Source organism: Sylvia atricapilla, chromosome 3, assembly GCF_009819655.1.
Source record: "Sylvia atricapilla isolate bSylAtr1 chromosome 3, bSylAtr1.pri, whole genome shotgun sequence".
NCBI lineage: Eukaryota > Metazoa > Chordata > Aves > Passeriformes > Sylviidae > Sylvia > Sylvia atricapilla.
The window spans coordinates 61,386,429-61,404,598 of NC_089142.1; the positions used below are offsets into that span (position 1 = coordinate 61,386,429).

The 18,170-nt window shown below is 41.2% G+C and overlaps 1 protein-coding gene and 1 long non-coding RNA gene across 2 annotated transcripts in view; both read left to right on the forward strand.

Moving 5' to 3' along the window:
* Nucleotides 1-18,170, forward strand: part of TMEM181 (transmembrane protein 181) — a 282,632-nt gene that overhangs the window by 228,065 nt on the left and 36,397 nt on the right. The window lies entirely within an intron of this gene.
* LOC136358438 (uncharacterized) lies at nucleotides 1,004-17,471 on the forward strand. Its single transcript, XR_010743098.1, has 3 exons — nucleotides 1,004-1,044; nucleotides 16,144-16,301; nucleotides 17,362-17,471. It is a non-coding gene; the product is annotated as an uncharacterized lncRNA (long non-coding RNA).

An 18,170-nucleotide genomic window follows, 5' to 3' on the forward strand; every position in this document is an offset into this window, starting at 1 on the left:
AATCCCTGCCCTGCTCCTGCTGGCCACACCATTGCTGACCCAGGCCAGATGCCATCGGCCTTCTTGGCCACCTGGGCACAGCAGGCTCATGTTCAGCTGCTGAGCAGCACCCCCAGGTCCTTTTCTGCCAGGCCACTTCCCAGCTACTGTCCCCCAGCCTGTGGCACTGCCTGGGGTTGTTGTGACCCAAGGGCAGGACCCAGCACTTGGCCTTATTGAACGTTTGAACGTTTTTCATTCACCCTAATTCATACACACACCCCCTTTAACACTGCCTTAAACACTGCCTGATTTGTACAGGGAATAAAATGGCATGCACTGAAGTGATCTGTACTGTTATTTGTGTGTCCCCTTACTAATACATGCATTATTATTTCTGTAGCTCCAAGTAGCCTTATTCAGTCATTGGGATACCTGTGTGTGCTGGGGTTTGCCCAGACATCTACAGAAAAGTCAGACTCTACTCCTCTGTGCTTATAGTAAAATTTCAGTCAAAAACCAGCCGTTGAATGGGAAAGGAACAAGATGAATGGGTTCAGCAGAAAACCAAAAGTCTCCAGAAGTCCTTCAAAACAGCAAATAAAATGTCTTGCCCTATGTTTGGTTAATATTCTTTTTGATTCTGCAAGGGTCAGGACTGTCAGAAATATCAGGCTTAAAAAGAATAGCATGCAATGGGGTAAAATACACAATGCTTGAAAATTCTGTTGTAATCAATTCCTGGAAAATACATAATAATAAAAGTTAATAATGATGTGGAATATAGTGAACGGCTCTTAATTAAAATGTATTACATTAATGTTGTCAGTTTACAATGTCTGAGAAACAAGTGGAATCAGTTTTTCTCTACAACACTTATGTTCCTCTTTTTTAACTTCTGTAGATATGTTCTTATTTCCTAAAGAATGAAAAAACTATGCATATGATTATTAGCATGAGATATAAACATGAATAGTCCCTAGTTCAGAAAACTAATAATTCTTTTTCATTTATTTTGTGTAGGTTTCCTTTGCCTGATCTGTAAAATGTCCACAGACCTGCTCTGTAAGTACATTTCCATCATCCCACAGTGATTTTTTTGTACCATATGGTTTTATCGGGTTCCCAGATGTACTCATGATTGATGTCTTTTATCTGAAGTATAAAGTCTGGCTTTTACATTTGCGTTTCTTCCGAGACATCTGTGGAACAATATACCATTATAATCAGCAGGATTATTCTTGGAGTAAAGCATGACTTAATGTGAGTAAAATTGTAAAAAATCTGGCCAAAGTATAAGAACAGGACTGGTTCATTGAGATTTAAAATTGCAATTCTGTCTAAAAATGTTTTGTCTATCTTTGGCACAAATACCATCCCAGATTACTACAGAGTGATGTGCTCAGGGTTTTTTTTTTAATCATTTTGTGAATTTAACTCCTGTGCTTCCGTCATTATCCCAGTCACATCCAAATCTCCTGCCTTATCACTATTATTTGTCCTTTTTCTAACAGACAAGTGGTATATCCTTGTTCTTTGCTGTCATAACTACCACGGAAGGTTGCTGCTCATGTTTCCCTGATACTCGCATTCTCTCACTCCAGCTTAATTTTCTGAAGCATTGGGCACATTTTTTTCTGCTTATTGATCTGATCTGCATGCTTTCTTTTGGAGTCCCTCCAGTGTCTCAGCTGCCTTTTTTTTGATCATTGCTTCCAAGGACTGCCCAGCTGCAGAGTGTGCAGTATAAGAGAGGGAAATTTCAGATACACATTTTAGCATTCTTCCTTAGAGAAACGAGGAAAAGCAGGATTGGGTTTTTTTTTCATTAATAATTGCAATCAATTATTAAATACAAAATCATTAGTGCCTTAATGAAGATAGCAATTATATGTGGAGATCAAGTTATTTTTAAAATGCATTTTTCAATTTTTTTTTTTCTGAGAAATGGTAGTATTTTGGGGCATGCTTAATAGCATTTAGATACAGAGAGAACTCTAAGGAATGTAATGTGCCTGACTGTATTGTATACAACAGGCAAAACTGTTATCAGGAGTGAAATATTAAAGAAGGCTGAGAGCAGGGTGTCTGCACAGGGATTGTGGTCAAGATTTCCTCAGCTGTACTCAGATGTTTGTCTGTTTTATCAATTTTATGCCTTGGCAGTTTAATTTTTTCTTTTTTTTCAGCTCAGCAACAGTGCCTTTCTCATGTTCCCCCTAATGATCAGGGTGTTAGAGTAGTCGTCAGCTGAGTAGAGGCTGAAGGAGTTGGGTGTTTTCTGCTCAAGAAGAGAAGGCTTAAGGGGATCTAGTCATGGTCTTGGAGTACAAAAATAGTGGTTGTGGAAAATGAGTTGGAAGCAGCCTTTCCCCAGGCATGCACTGTGGCAGGATGAGAGGCAATGGCCACAAGTTGCTTCAGGGGGAGATGCTTGTTGGATGCAAGGGGCATTTCACTGGGGCTTGATCAAACATTGGAATAAGCTGCCCAGGGAAGTGGTGGAGTTGCCCTCTCTGGAAGCATTCAAGATACAGCTTGACAAGGCCCTTGGTAATGCTATCAAAGGGCCTGCATTCAGAAAGATTCTGGGCTAGTCGATCATTACAGGTCTCCTGCAGCTTCGTTAGTTCTGTAGTTCTGTGTTTGCTTGTGTTCTCAGTTGCCTTCTGTGCGGTGACCAGTCATCCCTACCACCCGTCCCTGTCTTCTCAGTATTATACTGCTTGTCCTGTGCCAGGTCCTGTGATACTTGCTCATGTTAGTAGGAAAGACATTCGTCTTCTCACTTGGAGATGTCTCAGTAGCCTGGAGGCAGTACCAGTGCTGAAGGAACCTTCCAGGTTCCAGCTGGTTGGGTGTTTGTGACAGCCAGCTAGTGCCTTGGTGAATTGTCAGGAGAATGCTAAAGAATGACATAGCAATTTGTACAGGTGTGAATTGACTTCAGATCTTTATGTTTGTATGTATATAAATAAATATTTCAGCGCCAGCCTGTGAGCTCAGTACTGGCATATACTAACAAGCAACAAACACTAGGGTGTGTGGGAGGGATAATATCTACCAAACTGTGCTCCAGGTAGGGAATTTGGATATAACCAAACTGTCTGTGGCGGAAAAGAGAAGGAGATGAGGAGCATTTAGACACGTGGCGCTGGTGCCAAGATGCTCTCAGCAGCAGGCCTCTGGCTTATATGTTTAGCAGTAAATGTGTAGCCTAACCACCAGTCTTTACCATGACATTGTCTTTTGCTAATGCTTGGTTCAATGCAAGGTCAAATTTTAGCATTAAAAATCTTGTTACATTAATGAAGACAAGATGTATAATTAAAAAAATAAAAATTCCAACCAAACTGTTTCCTTAAGTAAGGAACAAACCCCTTACTTAAATTTATTAGGAAAAAAAACGCCACTGCAGTCAGGCAAATTGCACGAAGAAAATATCATGGTTCTACAATACAAGGACTGTGCTGCAGCTAGACCTCAGACTCCAGCAGCTAAGTCTTCAAGCTTGTGGAAATAAATCAGAAAAGCCAACATTCCAGAGAAGTTTCAGCACAATGAATTTGAGGTAGCAAGCGTTTCTCTGATTTAGATGGAGAAGCTAAGAAAAAAAAAGATGTTTATGAAAGTCCTGTCAGCTACTGAGGCTCGGCTGGTTGGGGAAGCAGCAGACTTCCCCTGGAGCTTGTTTTTCTTTTTATCCTTGGATGAACTAGTGTGCAGTATATTATGATGCCTGAATGTGGGGGTTTGTCACGGTTAGCGCCGGGGCTGTCCCGGGAGTGTAGGAAGGCGATGGGTGTGAATGGAGTGTGCAGTGGTCAGTGGGGATGGAGCCCGCTCTTCGGGAAACCTGTTGCTGCTCCTCTCAACCCAGCCGGCCAGAGCCAGGCAGGAAAGGAGGTGGGCCTTTGATCTCTTTGTTGTAGCTGCTCCCTGGGAATTTGCTGAAATCAATGCCCTGTTTTCCTGAAGAAATGAATGGCTATGCCTAACTAGCTTTGTGAAGCGCTGGGGAATTCACTGCTTCTGTTTATTGACAGCTGAAAAGGAGCACATGGTCCTGAATGGGTCCTCCTGGGGAAACAAAACAGAGCAGAGTTAGACTTAGTTGAATACAGGGGCATTTGGAAAAGTCTGCCGAAGGAGGATGGCATGGTTCCTCACACCCTGTACTAGCATAGCCTGACTTTTTATTAAAAGTGCCATTTTAAATAAGGTAAGGTCTGTTTTTAATTCGCATATGTAGTGTGATTGTGAAATATTTGCAGTTCTGTTCTCGAGTGTAAAACCAATGTTTGAGTTGTGTTCTGTCATGGGAAAACACCTAAGTAACTATTGTGCTGTTTCTAGCCTCTGTGTGAGTTCATTTATTCTTTATCTAATGGTGATTAATGACTATGAAAAGTAACAGAAAATCAGTATTTGGGTCTTCCAGTCAGGTCCTGAACATCAGTTATTATGTAAGCTATGATATGCAATTTTTTATACCTTTAAAAATCAGCTAAGTTGCATCAGGTGATTTCTTAACTGCTACAGACTGCTGTGTCAATACTTAAACACAAGGCAGTTGACTAACAAGAGGGCCTGTCTGGCAGAAAATCTGGGAATCTTAAAATCCTTTGAAATGTGAGGAGATATTTCCAAATCCATTTCCAGGCGTGCACTCAAGGCAGAGGTAGACTCACCACTACTCTTGCTGATGGCTTTAGGTGTACATATTTTTTTTGTAAAGGACAGAAAAGTATAGCAAAGAAGGATGATAATGAAGGAGCAGTATTTTCATCATCCAAGTCCAGAACAGTTTATTAGACCAAGGGAATTGGTGGTGCAATTCGTATGTAAATTTTCTACTGAAAACAGGAGAACAAATTGCCAGAGTTTCTACATTAGTTTCTGTGGTGACTGAAGGAGAAGATTTCTGGGCTCATGCAGCTACAACTTCCAGGTGTGGCCCACTTACCATAGCAGGAAAAAAAGTTAAGTAATATAATTTCTTCCTTTGTTATTTTAAGTGTAAGGGCAAGCTCAAAACAGAGTAATTGCCACCGTGCCGCCTTGTTCTTATATGGCAGTAGAATTGCTGGTTTTGTTGCAAACATGATTAAGTGCATGGATACAGCAGTTTGAAAACTCTCAAGTAGTCCCCTCATTTTGAGAGAAGTGCTGGGGAAGTTTCATGTTTTGTTGCAATAGTTTGTGTTCCTCACTGGCATTTTTTCTTCAAGTGATTTTGAGCTAGTAATCTTACTAGTTTTGTCTCATTTTGTGCTTTTCCCAGCAGATAACTTTTCTGTTTTTCTTGGAAGATTTTGGGCTCCATATGCAAACACGCTTTCTTTAGATTACTTTGTGATCTGTGAAATAAAAATACATTGCTTAACTGCAGAGCATCAACATGTTTGCTTGTGGCTTCTGCTGTTAAGTTTCCAGGATTTTCAGAGAGAAAAAGCAAAAGAAGCAAAAAAAATGCATTTATAATTTTGACTAATATGTGAAAATACTGACTGGAAGCAGGCAGATATCAAAGTTTGTGGGCTGTGTTGTCATTATTGTTATCCAAATGTGTCAAGACTGTTTTTTGACCTCACTTAAGTGTATTTATGCATGATAGACATTGGAAGCCATTAAAATGTAAAGCTAAAGCTAATACAAAGTTAACATTTAAGTTGGACGGGAGATTTGTAGGTCCCTTTTAGTGCTGTAATCTAGATGTGTTATGAGAATGTTGACCAGTGAGGGTTCCTGGGTACTTGTAATGGTGCAAATAGAAAAGAATCACAGTCGCGGAAGGCTCAGTTGATCGGGGCTTTTTTAGTTGTGTAATGGGGAGAAAGTGGATGATTCATGTGTGACACGGAAGGTGGCACTTGTTCCCTGTTCCTCAGGCGATAAGACAAAGCAGAGTGTGTTGTGTTTAATTACTGGACTGGAAGGTGCTTAGGCAGATGTGTGTGGGGAGATGTGTAGGCATGTTCTAGCAGGACAGTCGTCCCTTTGCCTCTTCTAACATCTTTATAAAATATGAAATTGATTTGACCTGTTGGCAACGTTGAAGAAGTTAAAATATTGATTTCTAACCAACAGAATAAAATGTCCCAAATACAAGGTGAGATATGTAATCATACACAGCTTTAAGTAAATATGTATGTTAAATAACCAGAGGTTATATAAATATGTATCTGAGGAATGGTGCATTTGCCCCAAGGTGGGTGCTTTATCATCTGTTGATCTTGTTCTTCAAGCTAGGAAGGTATGAAAATAGGAACAAATTCTTTGCAAATTTGCATTGCAAGTTTGCTTCTTAGATTCATGTAAAGTGACTACTGTTATTTGTGTATGTGTGTGACTTTTGCAAATAATTTAAAGAAACTACAGATTCATCAGAAATTTATAGACAGTATTAAATTTTATTTGATCTCAAACTGAGATGACTGTCAGCCAGAATAAATAGAGCTGTATGGAGATACTTTATAATTTGAGTTGAGAGCTTAATCTATAGTAATCTGCAAATTTTTTAAACCTACAAATTTTTGCAAGTCTCATGCATTCTCTTATAATAATCTATAATCATATACTTTGTATTTCTGTGTCTTAGAGGGCTGTCTTTATGCCTCAGGAGAATAGTTATTGTGTGGAAAATGTACTATACCACTGTCTAATTTGTTTATTAGAGAATCTTATAGATTCTAGAATCTTATTAGGCTTTTTTAATCAGTGTGTTAAAAAGTGCTGTAGACATAATTGCTTATAGTTTATAATAGTGTCAGTTAAGACATTAGCTAATTATCATATGGTTCCCCATAAAAATGTTTTTGGGGGAAAAAAGGAAATAAATATTGGATTTTAGGAAAAATAAAATTAAGGCATGGAAACACAGATACAATCCTTGCACATGTGAGTATTTATTCATAAAAATAATTCTTTGTGTCTGTTCAGCAGCAGAGCTTCCTAATGCCTATGTGTTTTTTTTTTAAGAAATCACTTCATGCCTTAAAAAAGGAGGATAATTTAACAGGGTCTAAAGGCTAAGGATGAGAGTCTCCTACTTATTTTGTTCCCAGAGAGGCTGGGAATCAAGCATGCTTTTCCTGTTGGAAATGAAGCAAGGAATAACAGAAGTTGTCTGTTATGAAGTGGATGCATAGTAAGAACTAAAGCTGTTCTGCTAAGCTGTTAATGACCCTTCATTTACAAAAGAAAATGCTTTTAAAAGAGGACTCATTCATTTCAGTATTTTAGATATATATTTTAGGGGTCATTGATCAAAAAAATGACCTTTTTTTTTTTTCTCTTGGGTGAGTGGGAATATCAGTAAGAAGTTTGGATGGCTCACTAAGGAAGTTACTCATTTTCTAGTTTTATTAATAGCTTCCACTGGATGTAATATGGACTGAGTGTTCTTTCAGGACTCCAAGGTCTCAGTCCTGACCAGTCTTCAATGTCAATGTATTCACTTCTCCACATGGACTTCTTCTTTCATCATGTGGCTGCTTGCACTTCAGCAGAGCCATGTGTACAGACCAACACCTGCAGAAGTGGATTCCTGGGGTGCAAACACTGCACTTGATTCCCAGCACCTGTACTTGCTTCATGTTGTTACATGTGCCTCCAAGACATCAGGTTCTGCAGCCACGGGATGAGTTCAGTATCTCTTTGCTCTGCATGCCATGCTTCCTCTTTGCGTTCTACTGTAACTCGTTACCTTCTCCAAAGTTGGTCTTCCTGTCTGGTTCTTTCTTCCAGTAAGCAGCTAGAAAATATATCCCAGGTGCTAGTGCCTTTGCTGGTAAGTTCCCACGAGCCCGGGTTGCAAGTGGAAAATGAAGGAGTGATTTGGGCTGATTTCCTTAGAGAGGTAGCTTTGTCACCAAGTTTTCCACCAGTCTTCTCCATACAACATCTGGACTTGGTGGCCAGTAACAACCAAGTTCAATGAAGGAGCAAGAGACCCAATCTAAGGTCCCTTTTAAGGGAATGTTGCAAGGCTTGGAAATATTTCAACTAATCGATACTAAGCTTTAGTCATTATAATTGCTGCACTTCCTTTGGTCAGAATTGAAACCATGGTGTTGACCTGCCATCAATAAAACTGCTGACAGTATTAATGCGCTTAATGTGGTGTGTGTGTGGCTGTGTGCAAGTGTATATATATATATATATGTGCATTTAGGAAGATGTATTATATGGGTTGGGTTTTTTTGCTGTTATAAAGGTAGAAGATTCTGTATCTGTGTTGAACCGCCATGGTAGCATTTGCATTTCCCACTAAAACATCTGACACAAAAATAAATCAACCATCCTGCCAAAAATCTCTCCAGAAGAAAAGGGCTTGAGATATAAAATACTTCTGCCGTGGTAGGTAAAATCTGTGGTGTGGGGAGATGCAGACGGGGGTCCAACATGTGGCCCAGGAGCCACAAGGCGCTTATGAGCATTGACTATGACTCTCTTTGGTGACTGTGTGTGTTGTCTGTGATAGGGGGATTTTAGTCTTGCTGTCTGCAGTATAGAAGCAGCACGGGTTGGACAGTGCTAGTGAAGACCTCAGCAGCAGAAGGTGCCACAGCCAAGGAGGCACAGCCTTGCACCAGGTCGGACTGCTGCTGGCTGCTGGGGAAGATGGGCAGAGTACAACAGGGAAGGCTTCCTCTCAGAGAGCTTTTTTCTGGGCATTTCATAGGATCATGCTGTGCTGACTTGGGTTCTTGTCATGGAAAAGTAGTAGTTGTATTCTGTAAATTTGCTGTTTCTGGATCTAATTTTATATGACTTCATGCCAAGGTAGTGGAGGGAGAGAAGGAAAAAAACTACTGGAAAATCCAACTGCATTTTTCAATATGATTGTTTGAAATGTGCTGGGCTTTGGCAGAGAGAGAAGTCTCTTTGCTCTGATTAGGGACTATTTAATGTAAACGTGGGAGGTGACTTCACTTGAACTGCGCTCATTTATGTATAGGGGTTCTGATAACTATGAACCACATGTGGTGTACTGGAAATGTGACACATAAGTTTTATCCCAAGAATAACCAGAAATGATTATTTTTAAATTAGTTTCAATCATCATTGAATTTTTTGACCTCAGGTAATTTTTAGTTGAATGAACATACCAAGAACTTTGATAAACTAGTTGGTCAGACTGCAGTGAAGTTTGCACCTACATACTTTCCCTCTTGTTTGGTTTGTTGAGGCTTTTTTTGTGTTGTGGGTTTGTTGGGGCTTTTTTCTCTTTAGTTTTGCAGGAAAGATGTGTAAGTTACTGCCTTTTAAGGTGTTCAAACAGTGAAGGTAACTTTTTTCTGTGGAGTTTGTAAGATACAGCAGAGCAAAAGGTATGCTTTTACATAAATGTGCTTTCAGCATTCATGGGAACATGCTGAAACTGCTGAATTCCATAGTCCAGCTGTGCTCCTTGAGGTTTCTCTAACTGTTTTGCAAGACAGAAGGAGCACGGTAGAAAGCCTCACTGGGATTAGTGTGAGACTGACTTTTAACTAAAACTGTTTAAATTCCTTTGGGCTATGCCTGTTTTAGTATTCATGGCCACCAGGTGAAAGACTTACTGTTCCCAGATGCTTGATTATCATCATCATGACTCCCCATAAGGAACTAGTAATGAATCATAGTGTTTGTTATCTTGTATGTATTTGTATAACAAATAGTTTTGCAGTTTGGTAGAATTTACATATTGGAACTTGGGCCTGCCAGAAAAATGCACACATGCTTTGTGTTAGATTTCTTTAGAGTCAGATAAGTGCTGAGCCACCCTTCTAAAGGCATTCTTCCATAAGAACAGCTGGTCAGGATCAAACTGCTGTGAGGAAAGAGCAGGTGCCTTGACAGATGATCTCCCATTGCTGAAAACCGAAGGGGATACTCTCCTTCCAAATCTTCATTCTTCTTGGGAGCAAAGACAAGCACAGGGAGGATGGAGGTGAGGTGAGGGAAGGTGTCACAGCAAAAGCCTGGGTCAGGGTGCTTGGGGGCCAGGTTCACCTGCAGTGCTGGGTTTTAGGGAATCAGCTTGACCTGCCGGTCTGACTGAATGTATGGGGTGGGGTGGCAGTAAGGCATGTTTGCTGTTCTCTTTCTCTGTTTCTGTCTCCAAATATAGTAACTCGTTTTTAAAGTTTTACATTTTAGTTCAGTGAGGTCATGTTCCCATGAATATGTTTAATGTTCAGAATGATTTCTGGGATGTTTGCAAACCACCTACCATTCTCCTTCCCAGGGAGAGGTCCCCAAGAACAGTAGGCATTTATGTGCAGGGTGCCACTAATGCCTGAGCAGGACTTCTCCTCACCCTTCACCTGTGTCTCAGGAGCTCCTGCCCTCTCATGAGAAAGCCTGGGCATAGCAGCACAAGGCCTTGGTAAGGGCCAATATTGCCCCAGCAGCGTGTCCACAGTTTCTGTGCTGGTGCCAACAGGTAGAGACTGCAAGGCGTCAGGGTTTCCATGTGTCAAAGACATGGGAACTCTCTGCCTGAAATCTAAAGTTTCCCTCTCAAGCACACAGGAGTAAATCTGCCTTTTTATTTTGTTTTTGCCCCCTTCCTTGTGAGGTTGGTGTTATTTTGGGTGCAGGGTTATGGAAAACACTGCACCTGCTTCCCAAATAAGCCAGTGTCATGCACAGAAGTGCAAGTTTTCAGTCTTTATCCAGGTGGATGATTATGATTGCAAAGTTAGCCTGTAGTTTCTTGGTTTATTTATTTTTTTTTCTTTTTTTCCATGCAGAGCTGAGCAGTTGTACATCTCTGCTAATAAAAGGGTTTGGTGCATGACAGAAAAGGCATGAAAAGGAGACGTTGAGGAAATGTTCACCTGTTTTTATGCTGGACTAGGGATCAGGTTTTACAGTTAAAAAGTAAAGATCAATCTGTAGATAATTTAGCATAACAAAATATCAGAAGTTAATGGGATTTGAATAAAATCATTCTGAATTCTAGTAATTATGACAAGTTATATTTTACTTCAATATAAATAGAATCAATTATTAATCAGTGAAAAGCTTCATTTTGCACATCAAACTTAGGATATAATGCTTCTTTCATAATTTTCTTTTGCAGAGAAAATGTGTGTAAGTGGCCTACAATAATGGGAAAATAACTTGTGATAAACTGTTTGCTAATTGAGTACTTTGAATTTTTTGCCAAATAAATTGTAGAACAAGGATTTCAAGCTTTTCTAGCACAGAGTGCTGACTGCAGAACAAATCTCAGGCTGGAAACCCTCATGCACCTTTGGCTAAGAGAACCAAGACTGGCATGTGCAATGTACCTCAGACAGAAAATATCCAGGAGGTGTTTTTGCAGCGTTCCTCTCTGTGAAAGCTGAACAAGGCTAACGAAGCACTACAGTTTTACTCCAGAATAAATTACTGTTGTTTGCTATGCAAATCTTATGATTGTAATTAGGCTAGGATTTGGACTGCTGTGTACACTGATCTTTGTTCCCTCTGCGCATGGGAGCTAATTCTAATGCTGCAAAACAGCACAGCAAATGCCAGAGTCTGCTCAGCCTCTGATCATTTCTCACAGGGTGCATTTGCTCCAAGTGGACAATTGAAAAGGAATGATTTACCTCTGCCATCACAGGGGACGTAATTGCACCGCAGGCATCTTGTGGGCCACTGAAATGTTCAGGTACTGTAAAGTTTCGCTTGAAAGCAAGGGTTGGAGATAATGCAGGGAGGAGGTCCTGATAGGCATCTAGTTTTTAGCAAACTGATTTTAAAAAGCGATGTTCTGCTGCTGATTGGTTAAGGATCTGGTGGCATGTGAGCTATCACGACAGTGATTGCAGTTCCTAGCATGGCTATGTATAGCTCCCGTTATCTCTGCAGCAGGGCTCTGTGTGACCGCAGCCCGTGGCTCCTTGCCCACACTAATGAGCTCTACCCGAGGCCGAGCTTGTGCCCGTGGGGGTGGCACAGTGCTCCAACCGTGCTGCTGTTTTGGAAACCAGTTTGTTGACTGTGCTCAAGTCCAGCTTGCCCAAGCTGCCGTGCCAGCTTGGCTACTGTTGGCTGTGGAGCTTGTCCCAGTGCAGCGTGGCTGGCCCCAGCGCTGTCTGGAGGACGGGCAGGCTGGCAGCTGAGGCTGCCGGGCTGTACAGGCTTCAGCAAAGGAGAACTGGCACCTAGACCTGCACTGGGGCGAAGCACCAGCATGGTGAGGACAGTACAGGTGAGCCACACTTACAGCCCGTTCTCCTCCCTGGGAGCACAGCTACCAGTGTCCAGTCAACTCATCTGGTGGGAGTGCATCCTGTGGGCAGTGGTCTCAGTTTTGTGATGACCCAAAGAGTAGGGCAAAGCCAGGGGTTGGCTGCTGCCAACCATGCCTCCCAGCATTTGGGAGAAGTGGGAGCAGAGGCATTCAAATGCAGGGGTACCAGCTGGGGGTGTTGGGGAGACGTCCCCTTCTCCTAGCCCCTCCAGTGGTTGGCAGGGGTGAGCAGCTCGTCGTTGTGATTGAGGTGGTGGCTGCACACCCGCAGCCTGATCTGAGCCTGCTCCGGCACCAGGGCTGGGCTCTTCTGTACTGCCTCCCTGCTGCTGCAGGGAGGTGCAGTAAAATAAAATCTTAACAGCTACAACATTTGTTAGATTGTGCAGTTTTATCTACAGATAAAAAGGCATTATTTGGAATTTTTTCAGAATCATTGGGAGGACAAAGTAAGAATGAAGAAGTACCCTCTAGGGGACAAGATAGCATTGTTTTTCTAAGGATATAGTAAATGACACAGTCTGTTTTTTAACAGCTTGTAACTCCTGTAAATCTCATTTATTTCTTTTTGTTGCCTACTCATCTAAATCACAACAAAACAGAGGAATGGTGGCAGTTTTACTTTTTCTTGCATGCTTGCACATGACCGCGAATCCATTAATTTTGTTTGTGTAAATACAATTTAAGGGAGCAGGGAAACTGAAAAAGCGTTGAGGTACTAAGATGCCTAGCAAAAAGCAGAAGAATCTTCTTTGCAGAAGGTAATTTTTCTAGCCAAGTATTTTTAATTTCTAGTGCTAATACGACAAAGTGTGTGTTGTTTCCATAGCTGGATGCACCCTAATTCAGAACAGGTTAGAGTGTGTTCTGAAGCTGTTGTTGAAAAATATTTTTAGTTAATTACCCGGGTTGAAAAGGGGCATAGAATCTGTGTGAGCTTTACAGACTCTGTGCTGCAGCTCTATGTACATTCCTTTGCCAGTGGCATCTGTAATTTAGCATTGAGACACAAAGGATCATGACTTTGCCTGTAATCATCTCTGAAGAAGAATGTGAACTCGACAGTTTCGCACTGTTAGTTTTGGGGAGAGAAATTACAAAAATCTCAGTTTCATTCAGTAGCCCCTAAAGTTATTCTATTTACAATGTTCCAATCCTGTTTTTCTGGTACACCTGGCAATTTTTAGAATGCAATAGATTTGCAGTCAGGGTACTAATGTGTTGGTGGGGGTCAGAAATACTGTGTAGTGAATTACTGTGTAATTCCAGTGTGCCTGTTATTTAATAACTTAAGTCATTCTAGTTATCTTCATGACCCATATTATGAAACACAGAAAACCTTAGAACAAGTGTTGGACAGCTCTGGATATTTCACAGAATTGCTGAATATTCTGAGTTGGAAGGGACACAAGTGTGATCAAGTCAAACTCCTGAGTGTACAGGGACTGAACCCACAACCTTGGTGTTGTTAGCACCATGCTCTAACTAATTGAGCTAATCTCATATTTCAAGGTGCTGGGCAGCTATGCCAGGTCAGAATCCCAGATCATGCTAGTGAGGTGCTTAATAGCGCTTCCAGCTCTGCAGGTAACTTTGTTCAGGGCTAGCTGATGTCTCTGTGCTGCTGCTGAGGTGTGCTGCCTAGGTGGTTGTCTGTGGGGCTGCTCAGCTTGGAGGCCCTTGCTCAACACCCGGTTGGATGCAAAGCAGTTTCTGATTTTAGAGGAGAGCCTCTCCACTACCCATGTGTGAATCATTTCAGGCCTTCTGTCTTGGATCTGGAGGACCAAGGAGGGTTAGCTAATGGAGCACTACTGCAGAATTTGGAGGCTGATTCAAGGGATACCCTTTTTTTCCCTGCTTTCCCTTTCCAGCCTTCCTATGAGCTGCCCACCCTGGAGCCTTGAAGGTGGGCACTGCCCTGGGGCAGCTGGAAGGTTTGCTCAGGAGCTTGCAAGTGATGAATCACAGAGGTATGGCATGGATTGATAAGGTCGTGTACTTTATGATTAGACACATCCTTCCTCTAACAGCGGTTCTTTGTCTCCATTTTGCCTTTGGTAATGTGTTTCAGCCGTTTGCATACAATCACTCTCCAAGCAGGAGCTGTTTGACTTGAGACAAAGTCACTATTATTCTAAGCCAGCTCAGAAAGCCCTCATAATTTTGTTGCCCTCAGAAGGGTAAATTTATTTGAAAGACAATTAACTTAAATCACCAAGGAAATATTTTTATTTTCTTACAGCCTAGCTTTAAAGGACTTCTTGGTACATAAACAACTGTATAAGAAGAAAAATCTGCCTGGCATCTATATTGTTGGAGATTGTGCATTTTAAGTGATGGCTGTAGAGAGGCATGTTTTTTATCTGTAGCACTAGCAAAAATAAGTCATGTTTTTCAGCTATTTGTAGTGCAGGTGTGCAACCTGGGAGCCGTGGCAAAAGAAAACTTCCATGGTCCACAAATTATTGAAAAATATTGACTATTGGAGTGCCTGCAGTCTGACCAACACACAAGTCTATCTCCTCAGGTGGAGTTGATGGAGAACCCAAACAACTGGGTAGGAATACTTTAGGCTTATCTGGGGAGATTTTGGACTAGACTCTCAAGGTATGTGATTTAGTCAAGTGCCTGCTTGTGTTTACAAATAGAAACCTTTTTGAGGTAGCCTGAATATGACATTTATGGTGCTACTGTCATTTTTCAAAGACCAGCTTGATGTCTCTCCAGGTAGTGTCTCCTGAGCTCTTTATTCTCCTTGGATATGAGCCCCTGTCTTTGATGAAGCCTCAACCTCTTCTGCCCCAGTCTCTGCTACAGTGCTCCCTTGGGCTCTCTGGCTGTTCTGGCTCCCCTCCTCTGCTCTGTATTGTCACTTACTGAATAGACTTGCTCAGTAGAGTTTTCAGAAGGAAAACAAAAAGAGGTAGTCATGGATGACCAATATCAGCTTTTCTTTTTAACTCAGGTTGTAAAGCATTGTTGGCTCACTGATTTGGTTTCTACTGTCTATAAAAAGGTTTTTGTGCAAGAAGTCTCCTTTTTCCCATTGCCCTGTGTGACACCAGTGCTGAGATGACCTTCTGCTGAAAGTGTCATTGCTCAGTTTTGTCACTGCTCTGTAGGAGTTTCCCTGGCAACCAGTTTGAGCTGCACTGAACCAAAAATATCTCACTGTGCTGGGGGAAAGTCAGTTTGCAGACATGTATTTCTTTTTCATGAGTTCTCTGGATGGTCTGTGTGTCCAGTCTGCAGTTGTCATTATTGGGAACCAGCAGCTGGGACATGTGGTGTGACCCTTTTCCTTGCTTCCACAGGCAGAGTGGCCTGTGAGGAGGCTGCCTCTGCATGATTTCAACTGAGCTGTGGCTGTAGGACCCATCCTACTCATTTCTGATGGTACTCTGAGGGGCTCATCTTCTACTGAGAATGGTCTGTGCAGCAGACACAAAGTCTTTCTTGGATTCCTTGGATCTCTGCAAATTTCAGAATTTTATAATCACAGAATGGGTACAGTTGGAAGGGACCAGCCTTACCTAGGTGATTGCTAACAACTTTGTCCACATTTCTGTGTAAATATATGCATCTTACTTTATAGCAGGGCATGCAGTGAAGTCTTGTTTTGCTCCCATCCTAGTCTTTAAAGGCACAGTTTGTGAGACCTCCAAATGAGCTATGTATAAATCTTTGGAGGTCAAGACCCACCAATTTTTCTCAGGAGAGAATGCACAACTAGAGGTGTCATGTCAAACCTTCCTCATTTATTTTAACTTGCAGATAATCTTTTCACTACCTAATGTTAGAACACTGATGTGAAGAAAAAGCATTCGTAATTCCAGATGTGTTCTCAAGATGACAAAATTAGAAGAGACTGAATTGGAAAGCAGTATGTCATTTTTAGTAACAGGTTCCCTTTTCTGGATTTGTAGGGTGTGAGGATTGCGGTAAAAAGCCTTATAGGAGAATGCAAACTCCACGGGCCCACTCATCAGGGCTAAAGATAGGGTTATTCCCAGCCGAGCCCGTCTCACCCTACCTCACTACCTCACTTTGCGAGTCTTGGAGCTGAGAGCTGGAAACCAGCAGAGTAAGTATGTTAGCTCTTTTTCCCACATTTGAGAAATAGGACACAAAAGCACTGGCCTGTTTTCATGAGTAACTCAAGGCATAATCGTTGGGCATTAGCATTATGAAGACAGTTTTCAGCTGAGCACAGCTAAAGCTCACAGTCAGCTACTGTTTTTTTATGACTGATTTCTCGAACAGACTCATAAACTGATGGCAGGACATTAGCCAGAGCTGGTGTGACATTTAGTTGTGAGCAACCAGTTAGCTCTGTTCAGTCAATCCAAGTTCAATGAATGTCGAATTGGTATCTAATAGTAACAGCCATGCAGTACTACTTTTTTTTTCTCTTTTCCCCAAGCATGCAAAACAGGAAAGCGTATTCAATGAAAGGTCAGAAACAGAATGGTAATGACATCCCTTATCCACCCCCTGCAAACTCAAGTGATCACAGTGGGGTAATTTACCTTTTGCAGCATTTTCAGTTCATATTATAGAAAGACGGTTGTTTCCTTCTGAAAGCAAAGCAATTTGAATGCCCAAACATGAACAAAGGCATGATGTTCTTAGTGTACCAATTTTCCACAGGTACCTAAATAAAATTAGTCTTGTCTAGATTGCTTTTCAGAAGAGAATGGCAAGATGTCTACACTCTCACTCCATTGATCTAGCAGTGGAATAACTGGAATGATTAAGAAGGCTAATACTGTGTTTTTATAGATTCTCTCTACCCTTATTGGGAGGAGAACAACCTCCCAAATTGTGCCAAAAAGCAGAGGACTATGATAACATCAGTTTGTAGATTGAGGAGTATCAACACGTTTGTGTTGCATACTCAGTTAAACATCCTGTCAGGGATTTTGGTACTTTTTTATTCCATGTAGTTCCCATTAAAAAAATCAATACTTTTTTACATCCTTTTAATTTCTTCACCTTGGAATTATTTACTGGACTTATTTGTCTAGAAAAAGAATTAATGTGTTCTGCACTATTTGTTTATCTCCATTTTCACAACTGTAAGCATACAAGAAATAGTTGTGATGTCTGTACTAATATTAGACTGCTCTTTGTTTTATTCACAGTCCTTGGTGTATTTGCAAAGAACGTAATACAGAAGAGAACACAATTTGGCCCTTATGTTGGTCAACTATCTCAAAAACTGACCTGCTATGATGAGAGCAGGCTAGTCCTGCAGGTAAAAACCCACTGCCTTTCTATGAAGTGCATGTGTGTCTTTAGCAGCTCATACTTATTTAAGTGTTTTAATCAGTCAATTTGCCATCTGATCTAGTTCATTAATTGTGTGTGGTGTGTTACAAACAATTTTGATATGTAAGTATGAGTGTAATCACATGATAGGCAGTACAGCATAACCTGAAGTACCCAAATTTACCTGTATACTGTGTTTCTAGAAATTTGGCTTTCCTGCTTCTAGTTTTACCATTTATAGTGTGTTAGGCCTATCAGTCTAATAGCTCTTGATAAGCTTTTCAGAGAGCATGGCTACTGAACTTTCTTCCCAGATAACACAAAAGGGTTTGTGCTTAACACCATACCACTGAGAGGTTTGAGTTTGTGAACTGAGTTAGCAAGAGTGACGGAAATATGCACTAAGGCACTGGCTTAGTATGGAGAAACAGTGCAGAGATAGGGGAACACTTCTTAAATATTTTTAAATGTTATTGTTATTAATGAATAATAATTGTTAATTTACATATGGACTTGGACACACAGTGCACTACTCAGTTTATTTAATCAGATTGTTATTTAGGACTGATACCTTCTGTTGCTGCATGCGTGGGTACTGACTGTTTCACCTGGACCATGACACTATTATTTGTATTTTATCCAGCAAAAATTGTGGCCTCTCAGGACTAATCCAGCTTAGACA